This window comes from Rhinopithecus roxellana, chromosome 5, assembly GCF_007565055.1.
Source record: "Rhinopithecus roxellana isolate Shanxi Qingling chromosome 5, ASM756505v1, whole genome shotgun sequence".
NCBI classification, from domain to species: domain Eukaryota; kingdom Metazoa; phylum Chordata; class Mammalia; order Primates; family Cercopithecidae; genus Rhinopithecus; species Rhinopithecus roxellana.
Genome location: NC_044553.1, coordinates 106,867,556 through 106,877,816, shown reverse-complemented (window position 1 = coordinate 106,877,816; position 10,261 = coordinate 106,867,556). Strand labels below are relative to the sequence as shown.

At 42.9% G+C, this 10,261-nt stretch overlaps 1 pseudogene; it reads right to left on the bottom strand.

Annotated features, from left to right (window-relative positions):
• Positions 1-5,753: 5,753 nt before the first annotated feature.
• Positions 5,754-5,847, bottom strand: LOC115897852 (annotated as a pseudogene).
• Between the last annotated feature and the right edge of the window lie 4,414 nt (positions 5,848-10,261).

Sequence of the window (10,261 nt, the reverse complement as noted above, 5' to 3'; positions counted from 1 at the left end):
TTTGATTTAATCATTTGACTCATTGCCCAGGAGACTAAGGTCTGAAGTTCTGCTCAGTGTAGGTCAATTCCAAAATTATTGTTTGAAAAAGCGTTGTATATGGCTTTTTAAAAAGGCATTCAGGCCGGGTGTGGTGGGTCACACCTGTAACCCCAGCACTTTGGGAGGCCCAGGTGGATCATTTGAGGTCAGGAGTTCGAGACCAGCCTGGCCAACATGGTGAAACCCCATCTCTACTAAAAATACAAAAATTAGCTGGGTATGATGGCACACACTTGTAATCACAGCTACTTGGGAGGCCAAGGCATGAGAATCACTTGAACCCTGGAAGCAGAGGCTGCAGTGAGCCAAGATCGTATCACTGCACACCAAACTGGGCAACAGATCAAGAAAGACTCCGTCTCAAAAGAAAAAAAAAAGTCATTCAAACAATAAAGATGTTTTTTGATTTTTGTTTTCTGCTTTTTAAGGAGCATCAATCTTGCAAGCCATAAAGGCTAATATTGCAGCTGTGACAAAGCATCAAATTTGACTCCAAGCTTCCTGGAAGCAAAAATAGAAACACAAAGGCTGTACAATGCCAATTACCTGAGAAAGACAGTGTTTTATAATGCAAATTCAAAAATCACTGACTTAACTGACTAATCAGGAATTAAATGCAAAGCCCCCACCTTACCATGCCTGTTTCTGCCACAGAGGGGAAGTGAAAGCAGAACTTTGAGGAACTTGGTCACATTGAAGCAGGAACAATGGAAGAGTGGGGCTGGGCAGATTAATGATCTTCAGGAAAAGTAAAGTGGAAGTCGGCCCCGCTTTCACTCTTTAGCCCCCAGCTCCTGAACATTCACTGTCTTCCCCTTATCACATGCTTCCATTCTCCTTTTTAAAAAAAATCTTTTTGATAAAAGTTGTGTTTGTGTACTTATGAAAGGCTACCCACTCTAGATGAATGTGCAAGAGGCACGTTCAGATTGATCTATGGGGTGTATAGGGACAGAACAAATGATCTGAGAGAGAGCAGGGCAAGGAGATGTGCTTAGTGTGTAGGTCACTAGGATCCTCTCTGAAGAAGAAATCAGGGAGGGCCCAGCCCACCTGAAAAAAAACTCTGGAAGAATCTACTGATGAATGAATCTCCCTAAGTCTTTCCAGTAACCCCGAGTGCTGTGACTAAGGCTGTAATTATTAACATGGGTTTGGGAGAGGGGAGGGTAAAGGTGACTGTGAGTCCAACCCCTAACACAGTGCCAGGCATACAGCAGATGCACAATTAATGTTAACTGAAGAGGGGAAAGGAGAGATGAAGAAAGCAAGCAGGGGGAAAAGAAGGGAAGGAAATCAAGAGGGAAGGAAGGAGTTCCGAAGAAAAAAGAGTGATATGAAAATAAAATGATGGGAGAGGTAAAGTTAGCATGTCAAATGTTTTTCAAAGGTCTTGTGCAGTTGCCAGAGGAGGTCTGCAATTTCGTCCTGGGTTTCCTAGCAACCAAAGCAAGGAGGGAAACATAATCAGTTATAACATTCACAGTGTCCATAAGGTAAAAACAGATCCGTTGCTCAGAAAAACTCTTCCCTGGTTCCTCTTAAAGGGAACACCATGTCATATAGTTTATCCTCAGCAACACTTCTGCAATAAATATAGAATCAAATTCTGAACAATTGTCTCTCAGAACATCCTCAAGGCAGGTGATTGGCATATTGTCAAGTGCCACACAGGACACTCAAGTGGTCAAAACAATTATATACAGACAAACAACTTTCTGAAGTTCTGGCTTGTTTTCAGTGATACATTTTACAATATCTGGGAACAGGGATGAAAATACCTTCCTGGCACCCACACCATCACTTCTAGTCCAAGCCCAGGACAAACATCACCAAATGATCACTGAACTTTTTCCCACTGAGACTGGACATTGCCTCATAATCCTTTCCAACTGTACTCATTAATAGGGTTCTTCTCCCATGCCAACTTGAATCTATCTGCCAGCTCTGATCAAAGGAAATTGGTGAATATCCTTCAAGCAATGCTCTATTAATATGATTTCATATAATAAAGCTTGAATACAAATGAGGCAAGAGGGAGTGTGAAGTTATAGTGGCTGACAAGAAAGAAGAAATATTATATATTGATAGGTAAGGATAAAATGTAATGGTTTGACAAGCAAAGAAATGGATAATTTGACATTCTGTATGAAAAAGGTGAATTAGAACAAGGCCTAAATCAAAACCCAATGTTGCTGTAGTATCCAGACTGTTGCTGGGTGTGTCTTTCTCATACATACACATACATGCACACACACATTTTTTTCCCTTTAGAGACAGGGTCTTGCTATGTTTGCCAAGCTGACCTTGATCTCTTGGGCTCAAGCAATCCTCCCACCTCAACCTCCTGAATATCTGGGACTACAGGTGTGCACCACCAATCTCAGCTCTGTTTTATTTTTTAAAGAAGAAAAAACACAGTACCTGAAAACAGGAAAGGGTTCTACTAGTAGACCAGAAAATGTGAAGGGTACATAGAAGATTGTGCTGTTACTTCGGGTGCCCCAATAAACTACATCTCTCCTACCACTTGACTTTGAACTTGGCTATGTAATTTGTTTTGGCCAATGAGACATTAGGAAATGTAAGCAGAGGCTTATAAAACTGCTTGTACATTAGGGTTTAATCCTCTTAGAAGGAACCTCAGGTTCCTTCTTGGAACCTAAGCCACCATGCTGTCAGGAAGCTCAACCAACCATGTGGAAAGGCTAACATGGAGAAGAACTAAGGTCCCTGGCTGACAACCTGAATTGAGATCCCAGCCAGTAGGTATCACTAAAAATTAGCCATGGGAGGGTGTCGTTGTGAATCTTTCAACACCAAATAAAGCAAAACAACTGCATAATCAACCCACAGAACCATGAGAAATGATACATTTTTTTTTTTTTTATGTTTTAAGCCACTAAATTTTGGGGTGGTTATGCAGCAGTAGATAACTGAAAAATACAAAACAGCAATGGAGAAAGAATAGAGGATTAACACTGAAGCACCAAAATTCTTCCTAAGGGAGATAGGTCCAAGCTCAGAGTCAACAAATGCAAAGAGTAGAAGGAGACTTTGGATGATCATTCAGGAACAACACTGAGAACAGCTCAGATAGTCAGCTCTTATCCTCTTCTCTGCATGAACATGTAATAGCTACAAGCAATGGCTTTCATGCTCAAGATTAATCAGGAAAACTGCTTTTTAAAGAAAGTGGGCAAACTTCCTAAGGAGTGTTTTTCGTTGTTGTTGTTTTGCTTTTTAGAGACAGGGTCTTGCTGTGTCACCCAGGTTGGAGTGCAGTTGTGCAATCATAGCTCACTGCAGCTTCAAATTTCTGAGTTCAAGTAATCCTCCCACTTCAACCTCCAGAGTCTTGGACTACAGACTTGCACCACCACACCTGGCTAATTTTTAATTTTTTGTAGAGATGAGATCTTGTTATGTTGCCCAGGGTGGCTCATGGAGTGTTTGAAGCAGGGTATAGGACTTAAGAATGAAGCAGACCCCAGTTTGAAATACTAAACAGATCTACCCCTCAGTAGAGGGTAAAGCCCCCGTGAACTACTGTGAATGTCTCTAACCTGACTGTTTGCTTCTCATCCAGACATCCTAAAAATCCTAAAAGGGTTTCTCTCTTTTGATAGGCCCCACCTACTTACAAATAACCCTCAGATGATTCTATCAGCCAAGGAAGGGGCCTAACAGTGACTTACACATCTCTGCAAAGACACTCATGGAAACTACCATACTAATGAACACAGTCCTTTATTCATCAATGTAAACAGAAAACCAAAGATTGCAAATATATTAGGAAAACCAACAGCATGGAAGAGAAGATCCAAGTTGGACCAATAGAAAAACTGACCTTGGAGGAAACAGGGATAGTTTAGGAAAGAAAGACTTTATAAAAATTGTGGTCACTATCTTCAGAGTAATTTGAGAAGATGCTGCATTCAAGAACTGAGAAGAGGTGACTATGGGAAAGGAACAAGCAAAGAACAAGAAAAGATTCTTGGGAATCAAAAGTGGGATTGCAATAAGGAACACTCAAAAAGTGGACCAAATAATAAATTGGATACAGCAAAAGATCAAGCAGTTGACCTGGAATCAAGGAATATCAGAATGTAGAGCAAGAAAAACAAAGAGACAGCAAACATAAGAGAGTGCCAAGGACAGACACAGAGATCCAGCGTCTATCTGATTAGGAAAGAACAGAGAAAATGAAAGAGAGAGAATACCCAAAGAAGTCACGGAACATTTTCTTAAGCTCAAGAAATATATGAGTCTTTAAGACTGAAAGTGTTTACTGAACAAAATTAAGGTAAAAGGGTTAAAGTCTTAGGCATGGTGTCTGACACCTATAATCCCAGCACGTTGGGAGGCTAAGGCAGGAGGATCACTTGAGCCCAGAATTTCAAGACTAGCCTGGGCAATATGGTGATACTCCATCTGTACAAAAAGTTTAAAAATTAGCTAGGCATGGTGTTGCACACCTGTAGTCCCAGTTACTCAGAAGCCTGAGGTGGGAAGATCGCTCAAGCCTGGGAGGTCGAGGCTGCAGTGAACTATGATTGCACCACTGCACTCCAGCCTGGGGCAACACAGTGAGACCCTGCCTCAAAATAATAATAATAATAATAAGATTAAACTTCCCTCACTAGCATTCCCAGTTCTCCTTACTCTATTTATTCCTTTTTTTGATAGCACTATATAATACGAGCACACTATATAATTGTCTTATGCATTATGCATATTATTTATGACCTGTCTCCCCTGCTAGAACGTAAGTTCCAGGAGGGCAGGAATCTTTTATTTGCTCCCTAATGAAGCCCAGCACCTTGAACAGTGCCTTGCACCCTGGAGCCATCAGTAAAGATTTGTCAAATTGAATTAAAATCCAGACACATCTTGGTACAATTTCACAACTCCAAATATAAATGGGAAATCCTAAAATCTTGGGGATTTCCTAGAAAGAAGAAGAAACAGAACTTTCACCTGACATGAACAACATTGGATCCTGGACAACAATGAGTAACATAACATCCTCATAGTTAGCAAGGAAGAAAAGCTTGGTACAATCTAAACCCTGCCAAAGTACCAGTTATTTCTAAAGGCAATCATAGGGCATTTTCAGACATGCAAGAACTCGGAACATTTACTGTTCATATTCCTTGGATGACAAAATTATTCAAACACATTTTCCAGCAAAAATTAAAGGAGAGTCCAAGGAAAAGGACAACATGGGATACAAGAAATTGAAACCCCAAAGAAGTGAAAGAAGCCGGCAAGAGATTAACAGGATTCATCATTTTTGGATGCCCAAAAGGATTTCTTTAGACCAACAGTTCAAATGGCATGAGGATTTACATTTATTAATATTCCCTGGCTCCAATCATATTAATTGGCTCTTTTTTTATGGGGGTTTTTCTTTTTTTTTTTTTTTGAGACGGAGTCTCGCTCTGTCACCCAGGCTGGAGTGCAGTGGCCAGACCTCAGTTCACTGCAAGCTCCGCCTCCCGGATTCACGCCATTCTCCTGCCTCAGCCTCCTGAGTAGCTGGGACTACAGGCGCCGCCACCTCGCCCGGCTAGTTTTTTGTATTTTTAGTAGAGACGGGGTTTCACCGTGTTAGCCAGGATGGTCTCGATCTCCTGACCTCGTGATCCGCCCGTCTCGGCCTCCCAAAGTGCTGGGATTACAGGCTTGAGCCACCGCGCCCGGCCCATGGGGGTTTTTCAGTAAAACAAAACAAAACCCAAAAAACAAAAACAAAAAAATCAGAAAACCTGGTAGACAAATTCTAAAAGAGCTGTAACAATTGGTTATTTAGTTAGTAATATTTACATAGTCACAAAGCTGAAATACTATTTTAAAGTTTTTAATTTTTGAAACAACTATAGGCAAAACATAGAAAACTTACTTAGAGTTACCAAATAAAATGTAAATTTTATAAACGTTTACCCTGTAAGAACAGTAACTGACAAAAATTGAGGTGAGGTCGGGGGGCGGGGGGCAGAAAATATGCTTCTTTTTTAAAAAAACAAAATTGAAATCCCCTCTGCAGTCCTGGTCCTGTCTCTCCATCTCTAGAAGCAATCACTCTCCTGAAATTGGGGCATAGTCAGCCCATATTTATATACTTTACCGATAAACAATAGATAGTTACTTTATAAAAATTTAAAGTTTATGTAAATAATATCCTAACATGTTTTTTTCACTTAACATTAAGTTTTTGAAATCCACTGATTTTTATACATTTGGTCATTCATTTTCACTGTTAGAGTATTGACCTTACCACAATTTTTCATTCCCCTCACTAATGGGCCACCGAGTTGTTTCACTACTATAAACCACGTTGTAGTGAATATCCTTGTACTTCTCGCCTTGTGCACATGCTCAGGAGTTTCTCCAGAGCACCAATGCCTAAAAGTGAAATGGCCAGGTGCTGGGTGCGTGCACGTTGTTTGGAGCCTCTTTATACTTGGTCGGTTCATCGCTTCTCTGTGATTTGGCTGAGATCAAGTGTGTACTTGATCAGTCCAGGACCAGCTCCAGTCAGTTCCTCCACTGACCTGCTGAGCTTTGAAAGCAAAGGCCCTTTAAGAGTCACTAAGCTTGGCTTTAATCAAGAGACCTCAAGTTTTAATGTGTCCCAGGACTACTTGGGAAACTTGTTAAAAATGTAGTCTCCCGGATGTTCTGATTTATTAGCTCTAGGGTAAGGCCTAAGAATCTGAATCTTTAACAAGTTCCCCAGAGATTCCAATACAAGTAGTCTCTAGCCTACACTCTGAGAAACATTCTCCTAATCCACAGCTACAGACAACACATTTTAACCTAAGCCAGACATCAGCAAAAGGTGCTATGTATTGCCAGAAGAATCAGATGGGTAAGGGGAGTCATTTCTTCCAGAATGTGCTGGTAGCAGAAACTCAAATCTCAAACAATGGTATACAATGACCACAAATTAACAAGCAAGAGTTTTCCCCCTACTTTAAGCCCAGGCCAAGACATGTCTTCATTCTTGTCTTCCCGTGCGCAGGGACATTTTTTTGCTAGTTCACCCTTTTATCCCCACATCACCTTTAAAAGCCTCAGCTCTCTGCAGAGATGTCAGTTTCCATTTTCTGCATCCAGTAAACTCAGAGCCTGTTCTTCTAACTTGGTGTAAACAAAAACCAAACTTCTAGGTTATTGAGATGGCAACCTCCCTAGAACTGTGCCACGTTGCTCATAGACTCTAGGTCCCAGAATTTAGTTTTCTCCTAGCCTCTGGGGCTTTTACCTGTTTTCTTGGATGCTTGGCTGTGTGTTTAAATGATTTTGTTCTATTTTATCCAGCATTTTTAGGTGCTTTGTAGTGGAAGTGTTTTCAGATTATCTAATGAAGATAGTTTGAGATTTTAACTTGAAAAATTAAACTATCAGGTAAGAGGAGCAAAAAATAGAAGCATTTTCAGAGATGCAAGATTTCAAAAAAATCTACCTCCCAAGGGCCTTTACTCCACCAAAACCAGGCAGTACACGATGCAGAGGAAGATGTGGGGTTCAGGAAACAGGAGCTGTAGATCAGGAGTGAGGCTGAGGGGTCCCCTGGCACGACAGGGTGAGAGCTGTACAGCAAGCCTGGATGACAAACGGTCCTGCTTAGGGCAGGAGGGCTGCCTCTAAAGAAATATGAAATTATTAGGTTATCTAGTATGTTTGAAGGTCTTAGAGATAAAAACTTTTTCACCACAGAATTTGAGGCAGAAGTAGTGAGAGGAAATAGAAAACTAAGCGAACAGGCTTATATTACAAATGAAGACCCAAAGAAACAAGGAAACTTGGCTGGGCGCAGTGGCTCATGCCTGTAATCCCAAAACTTTGGGAGGCTGAGGTGGGCAGATCATGAGGTCAGGAGATCGAGATCATCCGGGCCAACATGGTGAAACCCCATCTCTACTAAAAATACAAAAATTAGCTGGGTGTGGTGGTGTGCACCTGTAGTCCCAGCTACTCGAGAGGCTGAGGCAGGAGAATCGCTTGAACCCGGGATGCAGAGATTGCAGTGAACCAAGATCGCACCAATGCACTCTGGCCTGGCGACAGAGCAAGATTCTGTCTCAAAAAAAAAAAAAAAAGAAAGAAAGAAAGAAAGAAAAGAAAAAGAAAAAAGAAAGAAAGAAAGAAAAACAGGGAAACTTGCGCATTTTTGTGCTAGGTTTAAATTTTTCACTACTATAGACCATGTTGTAGTGAACATCCTTGTACTGCTTGCCTTGTGTACATGCTCAGGAGTTTCTCTGGGGCAATGATGTGTAAAAGCAAAAGGGCCAGCTGCAGGGTGTGTGCACGCTGTTTGGAACCTCCTTTTATTGAGACAGAGTCTCACTCTGTCTCCCAGGCTGGAATGCAGTGGTGTGATCTCGGCTCACTGCAACCTCTGCCTCCCAGATTCAAGTGATTCTCCTGCTTCAGCCTCCTGAGTAGCTGGGATTACAGGCACCTGCCACCACACCCGGCTAACTTTTGTATTTTTAGTAGAGACAGGGTTTCACCATCTTGGCCAGGCTGTTCTTGAATTCCTGACCTCGTGATCCACCCGCCTCGGCCTCCCTAAGTGCTGGGATTAGAGGTGAGAGCCACCGCACCCAACCTAGAGTCTCCTTATACTTGGTTGGTCCATCACTTCTCTGCTCTTTGGCTGAGATCAAGTGTGTACTTGATTAGTCCAGGACCAGCGCCAGCCAGTAGATAGTCATGAGGAACTATGATTGGACAAAGAGGATGTGATCTAATGGAAAGAAACTGAGGGGAACTCAGCAAGGCCTGTTTGTTCAGATTCTTCTTGGCGTCTCTTCGAGGATTAGGATGTTCCTAATGCCGTTGTCCTCTGCACATAGGAAGGGTAGTTCTGGAATGAGGGTTTTATGATTCACTCCAGAGAAGGGCAAGAGGGAAGTGAGAGTGACCTTCCTGATTCTGCTGTTTTCTCAAATGCCAAGATGCTGTCTTTTGGGGTAACGTATCCTGAACCTCAATAGGAGAGAGTGATTAATTCAACCAGGGAGGCAGGCTAGTTAGATAGAGACTGTGAACCCTGAAGGACCAGGGCAGAGAGTGCCTTTCAGAAGAAAGGTAATTAGAGCAGGTAGAATGGCCCAGACGCTATAGTCCCACAGCACAATCTAGGAACTCCCGGCCACCTAGCTGGGGGAGGAGGGTTAGTGAAACTTTTTTTTTTTTTTTTTTTTTTTTTTTGAGATGGACTTTCCCTCTTGTTGCCCAGGCTGGAGTGCAATGGCACAATCTCGGCTCCCTGTAACCTCTGCCTCCCAGGTCGAAGTGACTCTCCTGCCTCAGCCTCCTGAATAACTGAATAGCTGGGATTACAGGCACCTGCCACCACGCCCGGCTAATTTTGGTGTGTTTTGTTTGTTTGTTTGTTTGTTTTTGAGATGGAGTCTCACTCTGTTGCCCAAGCTGGAGTGCAGTGGCCTGATCTTGGCTCACTGCAAGCTCCGCCTCCCTGGTTCAAGCAATTCTCCTGCCTCAGCCTCCTGAGTAGCTGGGACTACAGGCGCACACCACCATGCCTGGCTAATTTTTGTATTTTTAGTAGAAACGGGATTACACTATGCTGGCCAGGCTAGTCTTGAACTCCTGACCTCATGAGCCGCCTGTCTCAGCCTCCCAAAGTGCTGGGATTACAGGCGTGAGCCACCTCGCCTGGCCTAATTTTGTATTTTTAGTAGAGATGGGGTTTCTCTATCTTATCCAGGCTGGTCTCGAACTCCTGACCCCAGGTGATCTGCCTACCTTGGGCTCCCAAAGTGCTGGGCTTACAGGTGTGAGCCACTGTGCCTGGTTGGTTAGTGAAACTTTTTTTTTTTGAGATGGAGTCTCATTCCGTTGCCCAGGCTGGAGTGCAGTGGCGCAGTCTCGGCTCACTACAACCTCCGCCTCTGGAGCTCAAGCAATTCTCCTGTCTCAGCATCCCGAGTAGCTGGGACTACAGGTGCCTGCCACCACGCCTGGCTAATTTTTGTATTTTTAGTAGAGACGGGGTTTCACCCTCTTGGTCAGGCTGGTCTCGAACTCCTGACCTCAAATGATCTGCCCACCTCGGCCTCCCAAAGTTCTGGGATTACAGGCATGAGCCACTGTGCCTGGCCTAGTTAAACTTTTGAGCAGAGGAGTGACATGGTCGGCTTGGCCATTTTACTAGTTTAGTCTGGTAGATATGCAGAGA